The 11,817-nt window shown below is 41.3% G+C and overlaps 1 pseudogene; it reads left to right on the forward strand.

Moving 5' to 3' along the window:
• The window catches only part of LOC108520079 (keratin, type I cytoskeletal 18-like), a 43,607-nt pseudogene that overhangs the window by 26,786 nt on the left and 5,004 nt on the right, over nucleotides 1-11,817 (forward strand).

An 11,817-nucleotide genomic window follows, 5' to 3' on the forward strand; every position in this document is an offset into this window, starting at 1 on the left:
GAGTTTTCAGTTCCAGAATTTCTGCATTTTTAAATGATATCTATCTCCTTGTTTAATATTTCATTCATATCTTGAATTAATTTTCTGATTTCTTGGTACTGGTTTTCAGATTTCTCTTGCATCTCATTGAGCTTCTTTAAAACCAATATTTTGAATTTTTCTAATTTTTCTTTATCTGACATTTTGAGGAATTCTTTGATTGGTATCTGTTGCTGGACAATCGTGGTTTTTTGGTGCTGTCATATTTCCCTGCTTTTTCACATTTCTTGTGTCCTTTCCATTGATATCTGTATAGCTGGTGTAGCAGTCATTTGTTCCAACTTTTTAAAATTGCTTTTATGAGGGAGAATTTTTTCCTGAAAATGATACATATTTTTGGTTAAATAGGACACTTTGACTTTTATTTTAGCCGTCTGCAATAGCGTGACCTTTGTATGGCTCTTTTGGTAGTACACAGGCAGTACACAGGCAGTCGTATCTGTGATTTCCATGGTGGCTAGAGTACAATTATTAGTTGAAGTGATGGTGAAATTTTTCTGAGGACTTGGATGTCAACTGCGCCAGTCTTCAGTCCCCAGTGGTGGCAGCAGTGTGGCTGATGAACCTGGTTTTAGGCCCGAGAGCAATTACACTGGATCCAGTGTTAGTGGGTCCTGGAGAGCTACTTCCTGGACCACCAGGTGGCTTCCTTAAAAGCTAGTAGTTGGGAGAGTGGTGGGCCTGGCGCATGGTCAGGTTCTCAGGCCCCTGGGAAGCTAGTGTCATGTGGGTGATGGCAGTAGCAGTGATGGAGCAACCCATTGGAACCCAATTGGTGTTCCTGATTGCTGTGATAAGTTGGGCAAGCTAGTCCCCAGTCCCACAGCCATCCATAGTAGGGTGGTGGGTATTGTGCTATGTGTGCTTAGGAGAGCTTGGTCTTCTGTGTCCCCACCCTAGCTATGTGGTGGCTGCAGCCAAATAACCTTGAACTCAGCCTGAGAGTAGGCCACAGCCCAACTTTAAACTCTCAAAATGGTGCCACCTGTGGGATTGTGACTAGAAAGAGAGTGGGAGGCCTTTTAGGCAAGCAGCATTGCAAGAAGCCATGGGAAGTGTGGTCTGCTTGAATCTCAGTCTCACAGCAGCCCATTGCAAGGCAGTGGATATTGTCCTAGGTATGCGTAGGATAGCCTGGTGTTCTTGTCCTCCTCAGCCAGGCTGCAATCCACATCAACTTGAACTCAGCCCGAGGGTGGGAAGCAGCCCAAGTGTTAAACTCTCAAAATGGCACCTAGGGCTTGCTGCCAGAGAGGGCAAATTAATTCTTAAGTTAAAAAATAAGTTTAATTTTCAATGTTGTTTTAAATTACAATGCACTAATACCAGTTTTACTATTCCATCTATTCCCTATACATTTATACCTGACAGTAAGAGTTGTTCATGCTTTGACAAACAATTTTAAAGGTTATGGAACAATTGTGATTTTCCTCATTGATTATTAAGGTTCCAGCTTGCAATGGTCATTTTTATGGTCTTGCACTACTGTGAAAGCAAGGACTACCAGCATCTACAGATCTTCTGTCTGGGCTGTTCAGTTTCTCTGGGGAGCAATCCTTCAATCACTTGCCTGGTGATGGTGACTATACATCTAGGTGCTAACATTTGGATTTGAACAGCACATGAGTTACAGGGGATCTCACCATTGAATTTATAGACTTTTACTTAATCCCACTGTTTTCTAATGGTACCTTGCTGTGTGCCCAATATCTCCAAAACCAAAGCCTCTCTGATTCAGTTTCTCCATGGAATAAATCTCCTGTCTTGTACTAGGATGGAGGAAGAGACTCAGGGGTGTAACTGTTTTTTTGATTCAGTTTCTCCATGGAATAAATCTCCTGTCTTATACTAGGATGGAGGAAGAGACTCAGGGGTGTAACTGTTTCGTTTTGTTTTTTGTTTTGTTTTTTTTTTTTTTTTTTTTTTTTGACAGAGTCTTGCTCTGTTGCCAAGCTGGAGTGCAGTGGCACAATTTCTGTTCACTGCAACCTCCGCCTCCTGGGTTCAAGTGATTCTCCTGCCTCAGCCTCCCAAGTAGCTGGGACTACAGGTGCATGCCACCATGCCCTGCTAATTTTGTATTTTAGTAGAGACAGGGTTTCATCATGTTGGCCAGGATGGTCTGGATCTCTTGACCTCGTGATCTGCCAGCCTCAGCCTCCGAAAGTACTGGGATTACAGGCGTGAGCCACCGCGCCCAGCCAACTCTTTCTTATACATGCCTTTAGCCAGACTCTTTTCAACTCCACTCTTTTCCCAACTCAACTTTACTCCAATTCCTGTCTTTCTGGGATTCTGTAGGTAAATTGGTTTGCTTCTCACTGGCATTATTCCTTGCATGGAATATTTCTTGCATGGTGTTCTGCCTTTTCAGCTGTGCTAACTCCTCTACCTACTTTCCATTTTCCAAAGTTTTTCTTATCTCTTTTCCTTTGTGGTCTCCTTTTATGCTCTTTTATTCCCGTGTGTTTACACTTTTAAAAAATGTCTTTATCCCCATTTTGGTGGAGTTTAATGAAAGAATAGGTGTTCAATGTGCTATGTTAAATTCTATGCTCTATTATAAAAAATGTATAGTGATCCCATCTGTCCTATTGTGTAATTTCTTTGTCAGGGCTTAGGTAATTGGGTAAAGGCATCAAAGAAGTAGACAATAGAGTTCATCCAGAATTAGAGTTTTACCAGACAGATGCAGCAAAAATTCAGAGGGACAAGAGAGTTTGAGACAGTGGCGAGATGATAAAATGATGAATCATGTAATATAAATTGAATAAGAATGGAAGAAAAAAAGAAGAGAGTCGATGGACTGAGAGAAAATTAAGGGGTTAGTATATTGGAGTTTCTAATTAGGTTTTAAAAAGGTCATAGTGGGAATAGTCAAATAATTAATCAAGAATGAGAGGAACTCAAACGGTGGGATATTTGAGTTATTGATTGTGGAGATTGAGCAGTCATGTGTGGCTGAGGTGGCATAGAGAACAAAGTCATTAGAATGAGGTACCAAAGAACTGAGAAGCCAGATGAATAAGTTGTCCACATGGATGTCGAAGTCATACAGGGAAATAAGCAAAGTTAATCCTACTTGAAGGCAGTAGTCCTTTCGAAGAACAATAATAACAACCAGAAGAAGCTGAAGAAGGAGGAAAAGGAGGTGGAGGATGAGGAGGGGAAGGAGGAGGAGAAGTCTGGAGCACAATTCATCACATTTCCATTCTAGACAGTAGGACAAAAGAAGTTTCAAAGAGGAAAAGGACATGGGCTGCTTTTTTTTTTTTTCAGAGTCTTGCTCTGTCGCCCAGGCTGGAGTGCAGTGGCACAATTTTGGCTCACTGCAACCTCTGCCTTTCAGGTTCAAGCAATTGTCATGTCTCTGCCTCCCAAGAAGCTGGGATTACAGGCATGTGCCACCACACACAGCTAATCTTTGTACCTTTAGTAGAGACAGGGTTTTGCTATGCTGGCCAGGCTGATCAATTCCCGGCCTCAAATGATCCTGGCCTTCCAAAGTGCTGGGATTACCGGTGTGAGCCACTGTGCTCAGCCACCTTTCTCAAAAAATATTCCTAGAAGCTGACACATATCACTTAAGCTTACATCCCACTGGTCTGAACTTTACATACCAATGGCTTATACACCCATGGCCACTTTTATCTAGAAAGGAAACTAGGAAGTAGAATGTTTTTTCTCTGGGAAGCCAAAGCCATGCACCTAGCTAAAGTTTATATTACAATGGAAGAATAAGAGAATAGATATTGGGGAGGGGGCAAACAGCAGGCGCTGTCACAGCCCTGGAAATCAGGTAAGAAGGGAGAATTGGTAAAAGGTTTATTGGCCAAAGAGAAAGATTCTCACCATTTAAATGATGTTCAAAAGTAATCTTAAATTATCTATGCTTCAATGTTGCCTCACTTCTTTAAAAAATAACTGAATATGCCAAGCAGAGAGTGGCACATGCCTATAGTTTCAGCTACTTGGGGGGCTGAGGAAGGAGGATCACTTGAGTCCGGGAGTTTGAATTCAGCCTCAGGGACAGAGCAAAATGCTGTCTCTACAAAATAATAATAGTAATAACTGAATAAGTCTCTGGTATCCCTTAACAGAGAAGCCAACAGGAATTCAGATATGCAACATTAAATAATCAGCCCTTTAAAGTTACCAAGAGGCGTGTGAACTTTCACTTTCTTAAATAATAATAAGGGCTACTGTGGTAGGCTAAAAAACACCACCACCACCTCCCAAAAATATTCACATCCTAATCCCTAGAACATGTGAATGTAAACTTATATGGCAAAAGAGGGGGATGAGGGTCTTTGCACCTGTGATTAAATTAAGGATCTTGAGATGAGGAGGTGTTTTGTCTGCCTCCACTTCATCTCATTATTGAGAGAGGGAGTACTGCCCTAGGTTTCTGGTAATGGCCAAATACACGACATTTGACACTGAACGAATGAGATTGACAGCAGTTTATTAGTTACATACAGTCACAGCCCAAAGGAGAGGGACACTACTTGACATGCAGGGCCACACAGGGGTTGCATTTGGGAACAGAGTAAACCAGAAGAGACAGGGAGGTCGGCTTTGTAGTAACAGAAGGGTGGGGTATCCCCTGGCTCCTCTGGGAGGATGTGATTGCCTTGTCTGAATAATTGCATAGGCTCCCAAAGAGGAGAAACCCATTAGGTTGAGGACTAGGTGGTGCGTAGCTGATACAGCTAATAGAGAGACTAGCTGGGTAGGAAATTATTCCTGCTGGATGGGGGACATACCAGGCAAGATTGGAGGAAATCATGGTTGGACTTTGAGGCCCTGTGAGGCTCAAAGATGTCAAGGCAGCACGTGAAAGTTTAGTTTTTACACTATAAGAGATTATCCTGAATTATCTCAGTAAACCCTAAATGCAAGTCTCTGTATCCTTATAAGAGGGATGCAGAGGGAAACTAGACACACAGAAGATGAGAGGGTAATGTAATCAAAGAGGCAGAGATTGGAGTGCTACAGCCACAAACCACAAAATTCTAGCACCCACCAGAAGCTGGAGGAGGCAGGAAATAGATTTTCCCCTAGAGCCCCTAGAGGGATGGAGGCCCTGCTGACACTTTGACTTCAGTCCGGTGAAACTGATTCCAGCCTCGATAACTGTGAGAGAATACATTTCTGTTGTTTTCAGCCAAGTTGGTGGGAATTTATTACAGAGGCCATAAGAAACTAATTCAGCTACCAACCACTGAGCGTTTACCATGTGCCAGATACTATGCTAAGTCCTTTACATGCATTATCTCATTTAATCCTCACAACAGTCCAAAGAGGTAGATACTATTGTTAACTTCATTTTGCAGATAGAGAAACTGAGAGTTACTGATGACAAATAACTTGTCCAATGTCACATATAACTCAATGGTTACACTGAGAGAGCTACCCCAAGTTTACATGGCCCTCGAACTCATGCTCTTAATCACTACCCAATGTTTCATGGCCTTGAGAAAGCCTACCTGAGAAAATGGGAAAAAGCATAAGGAAGTTTGGGCAGTAAAGGAGAAAGACAAGGCATAGAAAATACCAGAGAATGAAAAAGAACCTCTCCAGGTGCATAGGTTAACAAAGCAGCTATTTATTTATCCATTCATCCATTCTACACATACTTACTGAGTGTCTACTATGTGCTTGGCACTCTGCTAGATGTTGGGGGAATAAAGGTAATCAATGACTGAACTTCTCCTTTTGGAATCTCTTTTATTTTCTCTGCTCCAGAGTGAACCAAAAACAGCTTTCTTGGGCAACACTGGCCAGAGACACTATTCCACCTCCCTGCTGAGGGCCAGCTTGAACTTTATTCATTCCAAAATCCAACCATTCAGCCAGACCCTCAAATCACTGAAGACAGTTGGTCAAAAGGGATGAAAATCAAGGGCAAACCTCTCTGAAGTGCTTATCACTCTCCAGCATCTCCTAAATCTTGGAATGATCCTAGGCCTTTCTCAAGCCTCCCTCCACCTGCTGGTCAGATAAGCCCTGTGTTGTAGGACACTTCCACCTTTGGAAAGCGGTTTCCAGAACAGTTTGCTTGAAGACTCTCTAATACCCAAGAAAGACATGGGAGCCACTTTAGGTAAGTGCTGTTCTTCACTGATTGCCCTGCAACACTGCTTTCTGAACACCTACACTTCACCCCTTGCTGCCTTTATCCACAATTCATTAGTTTCCACTGATGAAACCAATCAAGTTGGAATAGATGAATACAGCCATGTGTATGCATGAGCTTGGTTCATTTGCCAGTATGTAGACTGTCACATGATAAAGCTTCCATGAATGCATTGCATTGCAAAAACAGGAACTGCATACAAATTGACCTTTTATCATATTAGAAGGTCTTCCCTGAGGACTTTCTAAGCATAAATGAAGTGGAGGAAGTCACAAAGGAAAAATATAGACACATGTGACAAAGTTGAAATCAAAAACTTATGTGTATTAAAAAAACAGACATTGCTGGCAGGTAAATAAATTGGTACAACTTTCATGGAGGGAAATATGGTATATTTATTAAAAGCCTTTCAAATGTACTTACCATGTCACCCAGGAATCCCACTGCTAAGAGTTTATCCAGAGGAAATAAACCATATGGGCACAAAGATTTTGCTATGAGGATATTAATCTAAGCTTTAATTATAATAGTGGAAGGTTGGAAGCAACCCAAATGTCCTATAATAGAGGACTGATACATTGATATGATGGAATACAATGCAGACATTAAAAGTCATGTTTTAAAATAATATTTAGTGTCATAGGAAATGTTCAGGATTTAATTAGGTAAAAAAATCGGGATGTGAAACGTATAGTTTTTAAAATGTAATAAGTATATGTACTCTTTACTTTAAAAAAAATGTATCAAAGATAGATTTTGATAGATTTTGGGGATATTGCAGTGGACCAGACAGTCTTTGCCCTAATGAAGGAAAAAAGGCTAAAAGGAAATAAACCAAAATCCATATCATTAAAGATACCTACGTTTGGGTGGGTTAAGGGTGATTTTAATATTTTGCTTGATAACTCTCTATATTTTCCATGATTATATACTGCTTTCACAATTAAGGAAAAGTTATTTTAAAAAATATCTTCCAAGCCAGGCATAGTGGTACATTCCTGTAATTCCAGCTACTCAGGAGTCTGGAGGAGGAGAATCACTTGAGCCCAGGAGTTCAAGACCAGCCTGGGCAACATAGCCAGATCCTTTCTCAAAAAAAAATTTTTTTTCCTTCAAATTTAGGCTAGCTACTATGCCTTGTGAAGCCTAATACATAAAAGTATCTTATATTTAATGAACTCTGGAGGATTTGGACCACTTCCATGACCTTCAATTAATTCGATCCTTCATACAATCCTGTGGTGATAGGTAGGGCAGGGATCATCATGCCCATTGTATGGTAAGAGGTTGAGGCAGAAAAAGCAAGTGATTGCCCTGGAAAATAGAATGGGTTTGGGATAGAATCATAACCCTAACGTCAAATTTCAGGACTCTCTTAACTCTACTGTATTTCCCTGAATGTGTTGGGAAGGCAAAGGACCTCCCAAGGCTTTGATCCAAATTCCTTTCCAGACATTTGCCCCTGTTATCTTTCCCTCTTTTTTCAAGTGACTGGATACTATGGAATTCCCAAATGAGCAAGAGAAATAGCTGAATCATTTTACTTTCTAGCTTCCCAAAGATTTAGAATTGTAGAATCACATAAGGAAGAGACCTTGGAAAGCATTCCAGCCTTCTACGCAAGTTGAGAAGATTGTCTCGAGGGTACCCCTGCTCCTGATTTCTCTCTCTCTCTCTCTCTCTCTCTCTCTCTCTCTCTCTCTGTCTTTCTCTCTCTGTCTCTGTCTCTCTGTCTCTCTCTCTCTGCCAGGTACAGGTACCCTTTCTTTTCCTCCCTTCCCCTTTTGGGAAGTCTGCTAGATGGCCCTTTGATTGACTAAACAAATTAGACTTAATGTCTTCTGGCTGGTAATGAACTCATGCCTGAATAGCAAATAGCCATGGCATTTGCATTTTAACTCAGAACTCTGAAGACACCAAGCCCAAAAGAACTGTGGAATTTCAGGCAGCATAATAGGCTAGTTAGGGAGGTATACCTGGGCAGGATCACCTTTTGGCAGCTCTGCTAAAGATTTTACAAAACCTAGGCAGGCTACCTATTCCTACCGCATATATGATCAGCCCCATCCTCAGGGAGCTGGCTCCACTGGAGGAGAAGACAGGATACAGTTCACAGAAGCAGGTCCTTCTGGCCTCTGCCTATGGGGTTAGTGGGTGCAGCCAACCGCAGTGCCCACAATCACTCAGGAGGAAGTGAGGAAGCTTGCTGAAAAGGAAAGGAATGAGTTGCTAGTGGGAAGAATTTCAATCCTTCTGAGAGAAAACAAATCCAATCTTATTCATTTGTCTCCTGGTTCCAGCCTCCACCCTGCTTAGCTTCCTTGGGTCAATGACAGATTTGAGCCTTTGTATTAATACTCAGCCTTCTTGCTTTAGTTCTGGCCTCTACTTGAGCCCACTGCTGCTGCTGCTGCTGCTGCTGCTGCTGCTGCTGCTGCTGCTGCTGCTTAGGACCACTCCATCCACTAACACATCTGGCTCCCCAGTTTGCTGCAAGGAAAAATTGAGATTTTGTTGCTCAGGTTCTGCTTCCACTGCTTCCATTCAGTGCTTACCCTCCCTGGGGCATGCAGCTCTTCCCTCTACCCACCCACCACCCTCCCCCATGGCTTTTGCTCAAATTTAAAGCTATTTTGGGAAGCATCATTTCAGGAGCTAAAGGGACTAAAACTCAAACTTAGACCAAGCCTGAATTGATGTTGGCTGCAGTGGTCACCTGCCTGGTATGGTTTTTAACAGCATTTGGAAAAGATTCCCTGTCCAGAGAATAATAATAACTAATATTTACAAATAAATATGTGCCAGGCCCTGTGCTAAGCAATTTACATGCATAAATTATTTAATCTAAAAAAAAAAAAAAAACTATGTAATAGGCACCACTATTATCCCCATTGTACATTTTTCTAGTTCAAGATGGTAGACTGAGCACAAATATTTAAGTCTTGTCCCTCCAGAGGTCTCATTAAAATAATAGCACAGACATTTTAAAATGCATAAACCCACCACAACAAAGAGAACGGGAGGGAGGCCATCAGTGGCTGAGAAATTTAAATAAATTTCTGAAGTCAGAAAGCATCTGAGCAGTGCTAACTGATGAAGTCGAGTGGAGCAAACAATCAGTTGAAACTCTGTGTGGAAGGGCTGCAGCTAAGGAGACAGCTCGCCTACCTTGCAAACCTTAGCAAGACTACAGGTACGACAGAAATAAGAGTAAGGACTGGGGCTGACAACAGGGCGATTAACTGAAGGTCTGTAAAAGAAGAGTTGACCCCAGTCCCTACATGGAGATGACCTGGAAGCCAAATATTTACTTGCCAACCTAAAACCAAAGAGTTTCTTCACTACAGAAATTGAATAAAGTCTCTAGAGATAATTAGGGCAGCTAGTTGAATGTCAGTGACTCAGAGTTAGGCCTTTTGTAGTTTGGTATTTAAACCCCACCCCATATCCCCTGCAAAAGATTAATATACAAATCCCCTCCCATTTTCCTTAAGCAAAATCTGCCCATTGTCAAGGTCTGCTCACATATACCCAGCCCCCAGTCAGACTCTCTATAGCCTCATTTTAAAAGATAAACAGGAAACAAAAGAATATTAGACAATTAGACATATGAGAGAAGACTAGAACTTTAAAGAAAAATCACAAGATTTAATGAAACAAGCAGAATTGATTTAGGGAACTAAAGGTATTATAAATAAAATTTCAAGTAGTATCCACAGAGAAATTTGACACCGTATTACATCTGTAAAACAATAATAGAATGCAATAAAAAATAAGAACAAAGAACGCAATTGAGCTCTTTGCAAAACTTTTCAATGTAAACATTTGTACATTGCTTTGATGTTTGAACCACGCAAAGGTACTACTTATTTGAAATAAATTAGTTTAATTTTTTTTTTTCAGACAGAATCTCGCTCTGTCACCCAGGCTGGAAAACAATGGGGTGATCTCGGCTCACTGCAACCTCCGCCTCCTGGATTCAAGCAATTCTCCTGCCTCAGCCTCCCGAGTAACTGGAATTACAGGTGCCTGCCACCTTGCCCTGCTAATTTTTGTATTTTTAGTAGAAATGGAGTTTTGCCATGTTGGCCAGGCTGGTCTCGAACTCCTGACCTCAGGTGATCCACCCACCTTGGCCTCCCAAAGTGCTGGGATTACAGGCACGAGTCACAGTGCCCAGGCAGTTAAATTTTTTTAAATGATGAGCTATAGGAAATAAAATATATCATTGGCAAAATAAAAGATCATAAAAGGTGTATTAGCTTTCTATTGCTGCATAACAGATTACCATAAGCTTAGTGGCTTAAAACGACCCACATTTTTAATCTTATGATTTCTGCAGGTCCAGCAGTCCAAGCACAACATAGCAGGGGTTTCCTGTTTAGAGCCTTATGAGGCTGCAATCAAGGTAACCTTAAGATGTGTTCTTATCTCAAACTCAGGGTCCTTTTCCAAGCTCATTCGGGTTGTTGGCAGAATTCAATTCCTCAAAGTTGTAAGAATGAGACCCTTACAACTCAAAGGTGCCCCTCTCTGTAGGCAGTTCACAAAACAACTGTTTTCTTATTCAAGGCCAGTGAAAGAGTCACTCCAGGTTCTGTCTCTGACTCCTAGACTCCCTTTAAAAAGCTCACTGATGAGCTGACAGAAGTAGGCGTCAGAAGGTCAGTAATAACAAACTTCTCCGAGCTAAAGGAGGATGTTCGAACTCATTGCAATGAAGCTAAAAACCTTGAAAAAAGATTAGATGAATGGCTAACTAGAATAAACAGTGTAGAGAAGACCTTAAATGACCTGATGGAGCTGAAAACCATGGCACGAGAACTGTGTGATACATGCACAAGCTTCAATAGCCGGTTCGATCAAGTGGAAGAAAGGGTATCAGTGATTGAAGATCAAATTAATGAAATAAAGTGAGAAGACAAGGTTGGAGAAAAAGAGTAAAAAGAAATGAACAAAGCCTCCAAGAAATATGGGACTATGTAAAAAGACCAAATCTACATCTGATTGGTGTACCTGAAAGTGATGGGGAGAAAGGAACCAAGTTGGAAAACACTCTTCGGGATATTATCTAGGAGAACTTCTCCAACCTAGCAAGGCAGGCCAACATTCAAATTCAGGAAATAGAGAGAATACCACAAAGATACTCCTTGAGAAGAGCAGCCTCAAGAAACATAATTGTCAGATTCACCAAGGTTGAAATGAAGGAAAAAATGTGAAGTGCAGCCAGAGAGAAAGGTCAGGTTACCCACAAAGGGAAGCCCATCAGACTAACAGCAGATCTCTTGGCAGAAACTCTACGAGCCAGAAGAGAGTGGGGGCCAATATTCAACATTACTAAAGAAAATAATTTTCAACCCAGAATTTCATATCCAGCCACACTAAGCTTCATAAGTGAAGGATAAATAAAATCCTTTATGGACAAACAAATGCTAAGAGATTCTGTCACCACCAGACCTGCCTTACAAGAGCTCCTGAAGGGAGCACTAAACTCAGAAATGAACAACCGGTACCAGCCACTGCAAAAACATGCCAGATTGTAAAGACCATCAATGCTAGGAAGAAACTGCTTCAAAGAATGAGCAAAATAACCAGCTAACATCATAATGACAGGATCAAATTCACACATAACAATATTA

Source organism: Rhinopithecus bieti, unplaced genomic scaffold (genome assembly GCF_001698545.2).
Source record: "Rhinopithecus bieti isolate Rb0 unplaced genomic scaffold, ASM169854v2 scaffold_50805, whole genome shotgun sequence".
In the NCBI taxonomy this organism is placed as follows: Eukaryota; Metazoa; Chordata; class Mammalia; order Primates; family Cercopithecidae; genus Rhinopithecus; species Rhinopithecus bieti.